Source organism: Fukomys damarensis, unplaced genomic scaffold, assembly GCF_012274545.1.
Source record: "Fukomys damarensis isolate Sample0158 unplaced genomic scaffold, DMR_v1.0_HiC HiC_scaffold_32, whole genome shotgun sequence".
NCBI classification, from domain to species: Eukaryota; Metazoa; Chordata; class Mammalia; order Rodentia; family Bathyergidae; genus Fukomys; species Fukomys damarensis.
In genome coordinates this window covers 35,704,139-35,718,921 of record NW_022900944.1, presented here as the reverse complement: position 1 = coordinate 35,718,921, position 14,783 = coordinate 35,704,139, and the positions used below count along the sequence as shown (strand labels likewise).

The 14,783-nt window shown below is 33.3% G+C and overlaps 1 long non-coding RNA gene across 2 annotated transcripts in view; it reads right to left on the bottom strand.

Annotated features, from left to right (window-relative positions):
- LOC104876456 overlaps positions 1 to 13,017 on the bottom strand; it is a 24,465-nt gene extending 11,448 nt beyond the window's left edge. Inside the window, exons 1-5 of one of the 2 annotated variants that reach the window (XR_784339.2) lie at positions 12,981 to 13,017; positions 11,417 to 11,542; positions 11,038 to 11,113; positions 10,047 to 10,166; positions 9,270 to 9,343 (exon numbers count right to left, since the gene is read on the bottom strand). This is a non-coding gene — a long non-coding RNA (uncharacterized LOC104876456). Of the gene's footprint in view, positions 1 to 9,269; positions 9,344 to 10,046; positions 10,167 to 11,037; positions 11,114 to 11,416; positions 11,543 to 12,980 lie in introns of those variants that run through there. The other variant, XR_784341.2, reaches the window with a different exon arrangement.
- Positions 13,018 to 14,783: the final 1,766 nt, after the last annotated feature.

Sequence of the window (14,783 nt, the reverse complement as noted above, 5' to 3'; positions counted from 1 at the left end):
TGTCTGTTCATTTCAGATGCCCATTTTTGAATCGGGTCTTTATATTTGGGGGGACTGATTGTTTTGAGTTCTTTATATATCCTTGATAATAGTCCTTTGTCTGAGGAACAGCTGGTAAAAACTTTTTCCTACATTGTAGATTGTCTCTTAGTTCTGCTGATGGTTTCTTTTGAAGTACAGAAGCTTTTTAGTAAGATGAGATCCCAGTTGTTGATTCTATCTGATAGTTTCCATGCTACTGAGGATTTGTTCATAAAGTCTTTTCCTATACCAATGTCTTCCAGAGTTCTGCCTAACTTACCTTCCAGCAAGTTTAATGTTTCTGTTTTAATATTTAGATCTTTAATCCATTTGGATTTTAATTTAGTGCATGGCAAAAGATAAGGGTCTAATTTTAATTTGTGGCAAAAACTTCAAATTTTTTAAGACTATAGACTTTGTCATTACCATAATCTCACATTCTTGTTTTGACACTCCATAAAAATTATTCTTTTTCTGAAATTTGCTTTTTGACAGGCCATCAGCAAACTAGGAGATTTTATCATATGGCCCACTGTTATCTGTAACATCACTTACTATATTGTGCAGGAATCTATGAAAATTTGGTGAGGAAAATTATCTTTATGTGTCAAGAACAATTACATTTCTTTTGGAAAATTCTCTCCCCTCTCCTTATCTTTTTTTTTTTTTTTTGGTACCAGGTATAGAACTCAGGACCTTGTGCTTGTGAGGCAGGTGGCGGAACCACTGAGCTAAATCTCTGGCTTTTTCTCTTTATCTTTTGAGATTTTTACTCATATAACAGATATTGTTTCTTTTTTCATGTTGTCTGTAAGATGTCTTTTACTCCATATTATGCTTATGAGATTTAGTCTTGTTACATAAAGCTGTAGTTAGTATTTTCTCATTAGGGTTCACTATTCCATTGTGTATATATATCATATTTTAAAAAATCTATCCTACTGTTGTTGGACATTTGTGTTTTTTCCTGTTTTAGGTTCTTATGGGGAGTGAAACTTTGACCTTTCTTGAAAATGCTATTGATATAGCTATATACTCATTTTGGTTAGGTATATTCCCAGAAGTGGAATTATAAGGTTATAGGGTATGTAAATACTCAGCTTTTATAAATAGTGCCAAATGGTTTTCTGAAGGGGTTGGACTCATTTAAACTTCTATCAGCAGTCACTAGCCCTTGCAAACATTTGGTGTCTTTTCTCTCTCCTTGCAATTATAGTGGATATGTAGTGTTGTTTTAAAATCTTTGTCCAACTAGGTTATTAAATCAGTGTCATCTAAAATTAATTAATGTTTTGATTAAAATTTTATTTCTGTTTTTCTTAGCATAGATTTATGTTTGGGAATTTTTGTTTGCAAAGTCTCTTTAGGGGGAATTTACACAATTTGTTTTGTACTCTCCTGGGGATGTAACCCAGGGCATTTACACTGTGTTACACTCCCAGCCTGTTTTACATTTTTTTCTTTTTAAATTTTGAGATAAGATCTCCTCATATTGGCCAAGTGGGGCTTGAACTCAGAATCCTCCTGCCTTAGCCTCCCATGATGCTGGTATTATAGGAATGCACCACCATGCCTGGCAAGGGGGAGTTTTTAAAAGCTTTTTCTTTTCTCTTATTCCACCTTTCTTTCTGTATAATTTGTCTGCAGCTAACTTTAGGTAGCCCCTCAGGACTCCAACTCCAAAACCAAGACTTAAATTTGAGTTTGAAGATCTTTGTATCAAGTGATACTGGGATGTCATCATATAAGGCACTAAGATTAACTTATTTTTTAAGACTGAGCCTCTTTCTTTCCACCCACCCTCTCTCTCTTTCAAAAATCCAGGTGGCAACAGATCTTCTTACAGCCCCCATTCTGGCTGTGGCAAGTTACAACCTTAGCCAGCAATTAAATTTGGCTTCTGTTTCTCATCCCTAGCCTCCAAGGAACAATTGTCTTATTGCTCATCTCTCCTAGGGGATGGCTTCCTGGTTATCACTGTTTCTACACCCACAGGTCTCCAGATCCACGGATTGAACCTTTTTCACCCTCACTAATTTAAGTCTAAGAATATTTTTGTTTAGATGAACATTTGGGCATTACAGCCCAAGAGGAAGGATATGGATTTATTCCTCTTATTTAGCCCTGAAGAAAGAATTATTGGGTTTATTATTAAAATAATCTGAAATCTATAATATTGCATTTCCAATGGGCGACTATAAAATTTGGGGAGCTTTTTAAAAATCATCAATTATAGAAGCAATATAATGAATTCAGATTAATTCATCACATTTCAGAATTTTAATTAACAAAATACCTACCCATGAGTCATAATTAATAAATCCACTGCACTGAGAATATGACACAACATACTAGCCTGTTGGGAAAGAAACGGGTTTGTTTTTTTTTTTAATCTAGATGTAAAAGTCCTTCTGACACATGCCCTTTCTTTTGTGACCTCTTTTCCAAAGTCAGAAGCACATTTTGTTTCTCCCATAGTGGTTTAAAATGACACATTAGAAAGTGTCCACAGGCTGAAGTATGAGCCAATTTCTAAGGACTGAAAACCCCAAAAAAGAAAAATAAAGACTCAGAGTGAGCAGAACCTCTACAAATGGTCTCTGGATACTGTCAATGAAAAATAATGACTTGCATCCTGTGCAGCAAGCAGGAAGCAATGTTGTGTGACTCTTCCCTATGCAGCCTGAGTGTCTCACAAACCCAACTCTTCAGCCATCAACCGAAATTTCATTCACATTCAAAGTTGGGGAAAGTATGTGTGAAGAGATGAGGGAGAGTAAGCTTTAGAATCATGCTCTTTGTTGGGGAAAACTGCAAGTTGTGGCTGTTTCCATTTGAATGGCATTTCATTCTGTCCAGGTCAGTGTTTGCTGATTGCTCATGCTGTCTAGAAAAACTTTGAATAAACCTTCTAATTTCACCTCAGCCTTTTCTTTTCTACAGGGCTAGCTCTTGTCCTAAAAGTATAGAGAAATGTGATCAAAGGAAAACAACAAAGAGAATGAAAGGAAGGGGTTAAACTTGAAGAAATTATGAGTTTGATGAATATGACCAGGATGATATTATGCTAACTAGGCATCCCCCCACTTCCTTTTTTTTCTTTTTATTGAGTTTATTGGTACATTCTAGGTATACAGTATAGTTACATTCATTACTGGGATCTTGTACCTTTACATGCCAGGTCTTGGTTCTCATTTTTTCCCCTTGTCCCTGCCCTCCCTTCACCGCCTCCTCCCCTCCCCACGTACAAACACTTCATTTCTATTTTTTTATTTTCTCATATTTTTTCTTTTCCCTTATTACCTTTCCCCTACCCCTCCCACTTTCCCTACACCTTTAGCCCTTTACTTCCTATTTCACATCGTTAATTACCTCATTAGGATCTTGTGTACCAGTATAGTTTTTCACACCAGAGAAACTATTCAGTATTGAATCCAGGGTCTTTGCACTGAGCCCTTTCTAAATTTATTATTTTGAAACAGAGTACTCCTAAATTGCACAATTTGGGCTCAAACTGAATATCTTCTTGCCTTACTCTCCCAAGCGTGCTGGGAAGTAGGCATCTCTTTTGGTACCTCTTTTATTTAATTCTTATACTCCTTTATTTAAATATGTAGAAAACCAGAATCTTTACCTATAAAACCCATTCTCCATTTCATGAATATTTTTCCAACAGAGGTGATACAAAGATATTCCTTGTTGTCTAAAAACATGGACTCTTTTCCTTCCAGAGTATTCTTTTGTTTTATTTTGTTTCCAGACTATTTTTTATTCCATTTAAGTATGTAGAAAAAGTTATTTATTTACCCAGCATAAAATTTCTTATTTTGCTTAACTGCAGTCCTTGTTCAGCCAGGTCCTTCCCCTCTCATATCAACCCACAACTATGTATACACAGCAGTATGTAGACAACACGTGTACATAATACGTACATATCTGTACACACATGTCTTGAGACTCAGGAAATAATACCTCCAAGTATGCCTTCTTCAAAATAAGAGCATCTGGAGAGCAGCAAAAGCAGCGAAGGGCATTCTCTGAAATTTGCTTATCTACTGAAATATTGGATCTAAGAGGGACATAACTGCTTTCAGATATTCTTACTAAGGTTTGATTAACACAAAAGGAGTAAACTCACATTACAGAAGAAGAGACTGAAACCCAAACACCATACCTAGAGCCCAGAGATTCTTTGTCCCAGGGCATGGTTTTTCATTCAGGCTCCTTCTCTCCTCTAAAAATAACTTTTTCTCTACAACTGCCTATAGTCCCACACCTTCCTCTTCAATATGAAGTCAATAATTAAGCCTCAATCACCTAGGTTTCTCTGAGTTCCATATTTTATATGGTTCCCATATACACATGCACAGTGATAAGTTTGTATGCCTTCTATCTTGTTAATCTGTGTAATATGAGTTTGTTTTTGCAGATTCAATCACTGCACCTTCCAGGGAATGATGGAACTTCATATATAGTATATACACATAAATATAAATCTTTGTGATTATTTATAGACTTGACGTGTGTTTCTTGAAAGCATTTTCATTATTAAAATATAGAAAATAAACACATGCTAGCAAGTGCTCTACAACTGAGGTACATACTCATCCCCCATCCTGTTATCTTCCTCTTACTTTTGGATTAGTCATCTTTAAAATAAGTCACTAAGCCTCTGCATTTGGTGATTAACAACATACTCATCAATTTTTATCCTTGCTGTAGTATCTTACATTCCAGGCTTCCCTCTTTAACTTTTTTTTCTTATGTGTTTTAAACCTTTCCTGGTTTTATAGTGAAGACTTGTAGTTTTGCTCTTCTTGAATGTTGGTATAGCTGAGTATAAAATTCTAAATTGACAATTATAGTATCTCACAAACACCATTATATTCTAGCAGTTATTGTTTCTGTTGAGAAGATTACTAAAAATATAAATTGTCCTTTTTTCTAGGTAATCTACATATGTTTTGTGGTTGCTTTTTAAGATTCTTCTTTATCCTTTAAGCTCTGCAGATGTATTATAATATGACTTGATATGACTTCACATTTATTTACCCTGTTCCACTACTCAAGGTGTGATTTAAAAGTGAAGATTCTGGCTTTTTGAATATTTGTGGATTATCACCTTTCTAAATATATATTTTTCTATTCCTTCTATTTGTTTCTTGTAAATTTACTTTTAAATGTGCTTTGAAGCCTCACAATATATCCCATATATCATAACTGCTTTTAGTATGTTGTTTCCTTGTCTTTCTGGCATTTTTTTCTATTGCCCTTCATATCATTAATTATTTCTTTGCCTATATATAAAATCTAGATTTTATTCTGTCTTCTAAGTTTTATAAACTTCCACTTTTAGGCATAAAGATGTTATCCTAGTTTAAATGTTGAAACATTGAAAGACAATCATTCTAGCGTTACTGTTCTGAGTTTGAGCAGAAATGTGCACTCCAGAATGCAGGGAAAGAGAGCACTTCTTATAATGCATCAATTATGTTATAAAACAACTGGGTAGATATGGCATATTTTAACCTAATAAAGCCCTCTATTGTTTATTCTTATGATACATTATAAGAATAATGTACTTATAATGCTAATGACTTCAGTTATTCTTTCTCTTTAATGGTCTGAGTTCAAAGTTCTCTAAGGAGGTCTTTTGCGATTGTTTAAAAAGAACAGCAACTTGTGCTCACTTCGGCAGCACATATCCTAAAAAGAACAGCAACAAAGAAATTGTATTTATGAAATAATATATGTAAGGATGTTTGGAATCAGTTTTCATAATTCAATACATTAAGGATGTTTGGATATTAAATATTTCAAATGCAAATAAAAGACAGCAAAATAGGCACTCTCCCAAATTTCTCCCAGATGACTTCAGGATCCATCCAAAATCTTTTGTCTAAAGGAAGAAATGCTGAGAGATTAGGAACAGCGATCTTTAATGGAAAAGATCTAACACCATAGTTAGCATGAATGTTGAAATGGTAAATTTTGTTTGTTTATTTGTATTCCACACTGGAGTGATTTAAATGGGATAGCTTATAAATAACTCATTTTAATATATTATTTTCATCTAAGCTGATTAGTTGTGGAAATTTTTTTATTGTCCCTTGAGGAATATACACAATTTATTAAAAGGAAATCAAAGCTAATGCCAAATAAATCTTCTAATTACTATTGCACCTGTACCATCTCAAATATATTTTACAGTTATAAAATGAGTAATAAAAGACATAAATTTCCCTCTTAATCCTTGCAAGCCATTAGAAACTCCTTCAATATTTAGCATTTGATATTATTGATCAGTCATTCCTTTAAATAGATCTCTCTTTCAATTCTGTTTCTAAAGATTTCTTACTTTTGGCCTTCATTGTTTTCTTTAAGCCTCACTTCTCAATTTTGTCTCTTTCATTATTTTCTCTCAAAATATTAGCCTGCTCTCAGGATTTCAAATATTGTTTCTTATTTTTTTTCTCATTGAGTTTATTGGTACATATTAGGTATACAGTACAGTTACATTCATCATTGGGATCTTGTACTTTACATGACAGGTCTTGGTTCTCATTTTTTCCCCATACCCCTGCTCTCCCTTCACCCCCTCCTCCCTTCCTAATTTACAAAGACTTTCTTTCCATTTTTTTCATTTTCTCATATTTTTTCTTTCCCTTATTTCCTCTCCCCTCCCCTTTCCACTTCCCCTACACCTTTAGCCTTTTTCTTCCTATTTTGCATTGTCAATTATACCATTAGGATCTTATTTATAATTACAGTTTTTCATACCAGAGAAACTATTCAGTATTTACACGTGTGACTTTTTTATTTCACTTACAAGTATATCCTCAATATGCATCCATTTTCCTACGAATGACTCTAATTTCTCGTTCTTTATGGCTGAGTTGTTTCTTTCTGATAATCAAAATCTACTTCTACAAACTGGTAGTAAAATGTCCATTGCCCATTTCCAGTTTCCTATCAAGAGTCATATGTGGTTATTTGTTGAGCACTTCTGTGTTAATATCTTTAAAGTTTATTCCAAAGGGATATTCGTGGAAGACTTGACTATTGTCCTGCCTGCTGGGCATATATAAATAATGAGGCGTAGGAGCTCAGACTTAATGGGAGAGAGATCCATAAACGGCTGGTTACAGAGACAGTGTGATGAGAACCAAGAACAGAGAAATGTTTGCAGTGCACTCTCAGTGCCCAGAGATGATGAACCTGTTAAGATCACCCTACACTGCTTCACCATTCTACTCATTAGTGTGTAAAACACTACAGTCATCTTTACTTTTCCCATATCCTATCAAATTAGTCATCAAGTCCTATTTTTTTCTTTCCTTCTAAAAATCTCATAGAAATCTTGCCCTTCTCTATCCTTTACTCCTTAATATCTCCATTATCACCATTCTGGTCAGTCTGTAAATGTTCTAAGGAGAGTTTCAATATTCCATTAGTGGGACTCCATATTTAAATCTCCCTGATTAAATCTTTTCAGTATTATGTTGCCGTTTCAACATTTCATTATCTTGTTTATGGAATCTAAGTCTACCACCTACTATCTGTAAATCTTTCCCATCTTACTAATTTATCTGGGCTTCTTTTCTTCATGTGTACAGTGTATTATACCTCAAAATCACTTAAAATATACAAGTATAAAAATAGTGCTAAGTGCATAGTTCATAAAAGCAGCTGCTCTAAGTAATAATAACAATATTATTACCTACTCTAACTTGTATGATGCATTATTACCTTTTATTAAGTTTATAACATTTTACAGTTTAGTGTGTACCTTTTCTCTCCTTATTAAACCATATGCTTCTTGAAGGCAGGGATTAAATCTCATTTGTCTTTGGGCATAAGTTGAGAACCAATTTTTCCTTGGCCTATGATTTGTCACCCAATAGGATTTGATAAGCTCCTGTTTGCTTCACAGTTGATGAGAACAAAAAAGCACAAACCTCAATTAAAACAAAACTGAAACATATAGATATCACTAAAATCTGTGGAACTCTATATTAAACAGTCTTCAAAGAATCAGCTATTTCAAAAAATAAAAATTATTACAGAGAGCTTAATACATCATATAATATCATATATCATATACCATAAAAATGTCAGAAGTAGCTTTATTTCACATTACTGTATTTTTTGATGGTGATCTATCTAGACAAGTAAGGCTTGCTGAATTTAAACGTAGATAATAAAGTTCACATTCTAAGAAAATGTTTAAAATATGAAATAGAACAGAGGAGGGTGGTAGAGAACTTCTTGGGAGAATGCAGTTAGGGGATCTTTGTGTCTCAACAGTTTGCAATTTCTTTCACAACACATAAATGATTTAACAGTAACAGAGAGTAGCCAGAGTAAATTATTTCCATTTCAATCACTGCACACCCTATAATAAGTAACCAGATAAGATGTTGAATGATTATATTGTTAGGATGTATGCTGATCTGATCTGGGTTTTTCCTTTTTTGTTTTGTTTTGTTTTGTTTTGATTTCCGATGTCTTGGATCCTTGCCAAGTCATTAAACAAGTCAGACTCAGCTGAAGCTGGCTTGAACAATCTCAATGTAATGTGCAAAGGCCAGCTCATCAAAACCCTCAGGATCACACAAACAAGGCAAGAATACCAAGGGGCCTCCCCTATTTGTCTTCTTGGCTATCTGTGTTCCATGGGAAAGAAAGAAAATAACATGAACAGGATTTAAATGCTCTGTTTTGACAGGTTATTAAGATTCCAATCACAACCTGCCTATTCCCCCTGCTCTAGCCAAGTCAGAAAGGTGGTAGAATGTTTCTAACATAGCTATACACACATATAAAACAAACAAACAAAAAATGCCAGAAAAGAAGGAAGAGTAGGAAAATCAGGCCAATATTAATAATTTGGTAGAGTTTTGGGGGGTTTTAAAACCAAGACACTTGCTAGCATTGGAGGTTACATCAGTGTAGTTGACTGGCACAAAAGTCTCTGCGCAGAATTTAGATACTGGTGGCTCAAATGTTGTCAATCTTATCTTGTTCTACCATGTAATCAATAGTTCCAACTGAGACCTCCATGGGAGGCCAGGTCCTTATCCTGTGCAATTAAAGCCCACCCTCTATATAAGATTTCCTATCATAGGGCCATCTCTGATACACACAATGGGGCACCAAATCTGACTTCTCCAAGGTCCTGTATAAATATTCTTCTAATGATACAAATTTCATCATAATGGGAACAGACTTTGGTCCTTACCTCACACCCTTATTTCTCTTTAAGGCTGAGTTGTAATGTAACATAGAGGTGTCCATAGTGAGGGTCACTGGGAAATCAGTTCTGGATATAGAATGAGGAAGAATTTGAGAATTCCAGGAAATAGAATGCTCTGAAACTAAAAAGACTAAACTACTTGAAAAATGTCTGCCTTTAATATGATGCAAGATGGGGCCCCAAACTATAGTCTTTGGGCCATACTATGGTTATTGTCTGTCTTTATTAATAAAGTTTTATTGAAACGTTGTTGTGCTCACCTATACATTTACATATTGTCTGTATCTGTCAAAGGTAAGTGATTGCAACAGAAACTTATTAACTATCCATTTACAGAAAAAGTTTGATCATTCCTGACAGAGTAAATGAGCAAAATTAGATAGACTCAATTTTTTTGGCTGGGAACTAGCACATATGAGCATGTGTATAAGAAAATATGGCAGGCCTAAAAAGCTACAAAAAATAACACACAATATAAAACAATATTTTATAGGAAGGCACTTACTAGAATAGCCTGTTACAGAGGACAGAATGGTAAAAAGAATATCTATCAACTTTGAATCCTAGTTGGACCCATATTTCTGCCATTTGTTGGGCCTAATGTAACTTCTTTCACTGAGTTATTATCAGGATTGTTATGATCAACAATAAATTGTTAAGACAACACAGTTCACAGCAAACTCTCATGTTTCTTCCTTTCAGTGTGGCACAGATCTGAATACATAAAACACATGACTCTGACACATTTTAGGTAAGGAGTGGCACCCACCTGGAGTTGCATCTTGGCTTTCACTAGTGCTTTTCCTTTGGTTGATGTGATCTGTTAGGGAACTTGCACTGTGAATGTGAGTCTCCTTTGACTTCAAAGTCTTTGTCATCTATATAAAATCTGGAAAACAGAAAGAAGAGGAAAGGAACCATAAATAAAAAGTAAGCAAAAATTATTTTTCCATAATTAAGTACAGGTTAAAATTCTCCATTCAGTAGTTACAGTGGTAGGTTATTATCAGTGTCAATTATGTATTTAGATGAATAGCTAACATCAAGAATAGGAAATTACTAGTTTGGTGTCAACATCATCCATAATGATTGAATTCTACTAGCCAGTATCAATTATTAACTGCAAATGAACTCAATAATAACTGTAAATATTGTCCAAAGCAATAGGACATAAATGTAAAAATCATTTTTGTCAAGAATTTAAAAATATATTCTATATTGAAAAAAATCTAGGTTAATGTTACATTACTGATACACAATAATTATAGCCAATGTTCATCAAGCTCTTTCCGAGTATCAAGCAGATTGGTGTTATTGTTATTCTTGTTTCACAATACATTAAGACTTAGAGTTAAAATGACTGTAAAACATACTGGTAGTAAATCAGTGACAAATTCTATAACTTTTAATTCATGTAAGATGTTTAAAAATATTTTTATAACATAAAAATATGGACATGTCAAGTTGGACAAAGCCTATTGCTTTCTGACTTAGTATCTCACTAAATATTTGTGCTGTCCCCATTGTATTTGATTTTCAGTTAACTGTGTTACATTTCATGTCCTACAATAACTAGTTATCAGTAGTCAATTGATTTTTCAGATTATATGCACTTTTGATTATTTACTTATTTAATTTTGTTCTTAGTAACATTTTAAATAGATGTGTTTGAAAGTCCAAATATCCTACAAGTTATAATGGAAAATAGCAGCTCCCTGGAAAGCCTTCATTCTACAATCAACTCCTTTCAAATAGTGTACCTGTTCCTTTTGTTGTCTGTCTCCACATTTCCAAACAGCATGACGCTACTGCAACATCTATTTTAGGCATGTCGTCCTGAGGGAAGATGAGGATTTAGTTGTTTTACACTTTTTCTATGTCTTGTACCCCTACATACTCCTCAACATATGCATCCTCTCTGTCTATTCTTCCAATATGGTTTCAGGACAATTTCTTATTAAAACATTATTCAGTGCTCACATAATTATTACTACAGAGATGTTATTGGCCACTGTACTATGGTTATATTATTTTCCCTACAACTTTTTGTTTTCCTGACTGTTCAATTTTCACTAAGTTTTCTCAAACTAAGAGTAATAACTCTCTTCCTAAATGGGTCAAATATATCAATTAACTAACCTGTTCTTTTTGCTGGGGGCAGCTTTGCTAGAGCCCTCTGGCATTTTGTCATGAAGCTCTCATCTTGAGACTCCTGTTGTGTTGTTTGTTCATCTATGTACTCTTACTTATTTTTGTCTGTGATATCTGGAGATTTCAGAGAGAGAAGTATTAAAATATTCCATTCTGATAATTTCTTGTGAGCTGAGAAATAAGTTATACTTATGGATGAGTCTAAATAATTCTTTGCTCTTAAGACTCTGGTATTCCATGTCTTCTGCATTCTTTTATTCATTTTGATTTGCTGTCAAATATCCTTAAATAAGTATTTCATAGAGTGGCCTTTGGGTAATAAATTTTCAGTTTCTCAAAGTCTGAATAAAAAGTCCTACTTTACTCACTCATTAATTTTTATTTTCCTGATCAGGCAACTCTTGCTTCATTGATTTTTCTTTCATACTACTTTGTGTAGTTTTTAAGAAAATTATGGAAAACAATATAAAACATGAATTTTATCATAACAATTATAAATGAATCAAGGTATTATTTCTTTTAAAGGCACAGTAGACTTTTAAAAACAGTAAACACATTTGTACATGTTTATATAGACCAGTAGTGGCAAGTTATGGCATATGTGCTGTTTGTTTTTGAGCCAACAGATGTTAATATATGAGTTGATTTTTCTAAACTAAAACCTCAGTATTCAAGAGTTGTCACTTTACAATAAATAAGTTTGGGTTGTGCACTTTTCTATAAAAGGCTCACCATCATTGATATAGACTATAGCTTATAAAATAGGAAAATTATCAATGTGAAATTGATTCCTAAATATTTCATTTTTTATGCTACTGTGAAAAGTATTGTTTCACTAAGTTCTCTCTGCGAGTTTGTTATTTGTGTACAGGAAGGCTATTGATTTTTGAGTGCTGATTTTATGTCCAGCTATGCTGCAGAATTTGGTAATTAAATCTACCAGTCTTTTGGTGGAATTTTTGGGGTGTTCTATGTAAAGTATCATGTCATCCACAAATGATGATAATTTAACTTTTTCCTTTCCCATCTTTATTCTTTTTATTTCTTTCTCTTGTCTGATTGGTCTGGCTAATGTTTCCAGAACTATATTGAACATGGTGACAGTGGACAGCCTTGTTCCTGATTTTAGAGGGAAAACTTTTCATTTTTGACCATTTAGTATGATATTGGCTGTTAGTTTGTCATAGATGGCTTTTATCAGATTGAGATAAAGATCATCTATTCCAATTTTCTGTAGAGTCTTTATTATGAGTGGGTGTTGGATTTTGTCAAATGCTTTTTCAGCATGTATTGAGATGATCATGTGATTTCTGCCTTTGATTCTGTTGGTATGGTGTATAATATTTATTGATTTGCATATGTTGAACCATCTCTGAATCCCTGAGATGAATCCTACTTGATCAGGGTGTATAATCTTTTTCATGATTTGCTGTATTCTGTTTGCCACTATGTTATTGAGGATTTTTGCACCTATGATCATCAGGGAGATTAGCCTATATTTCTCTTTTTTGGTTGAGTCTTTCTCTGGTTTTAGCATCAGGGTACTACTTACCTCCAGGAATGATTTTGGGAGTATTGTTTCCCTTTCAATTTCACTGAAGAGTTTGAAGAGTAGTGACATTAGATTTTTCTCTAAATGTCTTTTAGAATTCAGCAGGATGTGGGCTTTTTTTTTGTTGGTAGGATATCTTCAACTTCATTGATTGATATTGGGTTATTTAGAATTTTTTTTATCTTCATGATTCATCTTTGGTAATTCACATGTATCTAGGAATCTGTCCATTTCTTCTGTGTTTTCCAGCTTATTAGAGTAGAGGTTCTTGAAGTAGATATAGGAGATCTTCTGAATTTCTATAGGATCTCTTGTGATTTTACCCTTTTCATTCCTAATTGCATGAATCTGAATCTTTCCTTTTTTTGATCAGATTGGCTAAAGGTTTATCAATTTTATTTAATCTTTCAAAGAACCAATTCTTGGATTCATTGATTCTTTTATTATTTTTTTAGTCTCAATTGCATTAATTTCTGCTCTGATCTTTATAATTTCCTCCCTTGTAAGAGCTTTGGGCTTGACTTATTCTTTTCCTAGACACGGATGTTCAATATCAGGTTGCTTATTTAAGCTTGTTCTGTTTTCCTGATGTGAGAATTTACTGCTATAAATTTTCCTCTTAAGACTGCTTTCATTGTGCCCCATAGGTTTCAGTATGTTGTATTGGCATTATCATTTAATTGTATATACTGTTTAATTTCTTCTTTAATTTCATGTGTGACTCATTGGTGGTTCAGGAAGATGTTAATTTCCGTGTGTTTACGCAGTTTTTGTGGTTTCTTTTGCTGTTGATTTCCAATTTCATTGCCCTATAGTCAGACAAAAAAGGATAAACTTGAGATATTTCTGGGAAAATGGATGTACTTTAAGGATATACTCTTAAGTGATATAAATTGAACACACATGCATAAATATCACATTGTCTCTCTGGTGTGAGAAACTGAAAAGTGAAAATAAGGACCTAAAAGAATAATAAATACTGTGAAATAGAAAGAAATTGTTCAAAATTACACAGAATGTGAGATAGTTTGTCAATATTTAAAATTTTCTATGCAAAAAAGTGCAGCATTATTAGGAAATGAGCTGAGATAGATTAGCAAATTAAAATATATCCTTTCAAGATCATGATACACAGTGTATTTACCATAGTTATTCTCTAATAATTTTTGTTATGAAAAATTATTTTTCATATAACTTCTATATTTTCTTTATTAATATCTAGTTGTAATACACTAAAATGAAAATTAAAAAATAAAATAGGAAGATTAAACTGAAATATGTGAGGGACTATTGTCTATAAATAATTGATTAAATAAATGTTGTGAAATTAAAATCCAAATTAATTTAAAGATTAAATTGAGGATGAAATTTATAAAATTTGAGTTAATCTAGAATTTTAAGCATTACATTAATTGTATAAAATGAAGTATATACTCTCTGTTCAAAATTTGGTTATTTTTACATTTATTTTACCTACATCAGATGTAGATTTTTTTATATGAAATGAAATTTTTTTTCAGTTATACTTTCTAACTCATCCAAACAGTGTTTTACAAAAATAATTGCTTAAATATGAAGGGAAACTAAAGAAAATAGAAGAGATGAATCCATGTAAATGATATCAGAGAATATATGTAGAGGACTTTTGAGTTATTCTCTTCAAAAGTCAGTCCTTGTAGATGGGGAGGGGAGGAGGGGGTGAAGGGAGGGCAGAGGTAAGGGGAAAAAAATGAGAATCAAGACTTGCCATGTAAAGGTACATGATCCCAACAATGAATGTAACTGTGCTGTATCCCTAAATGT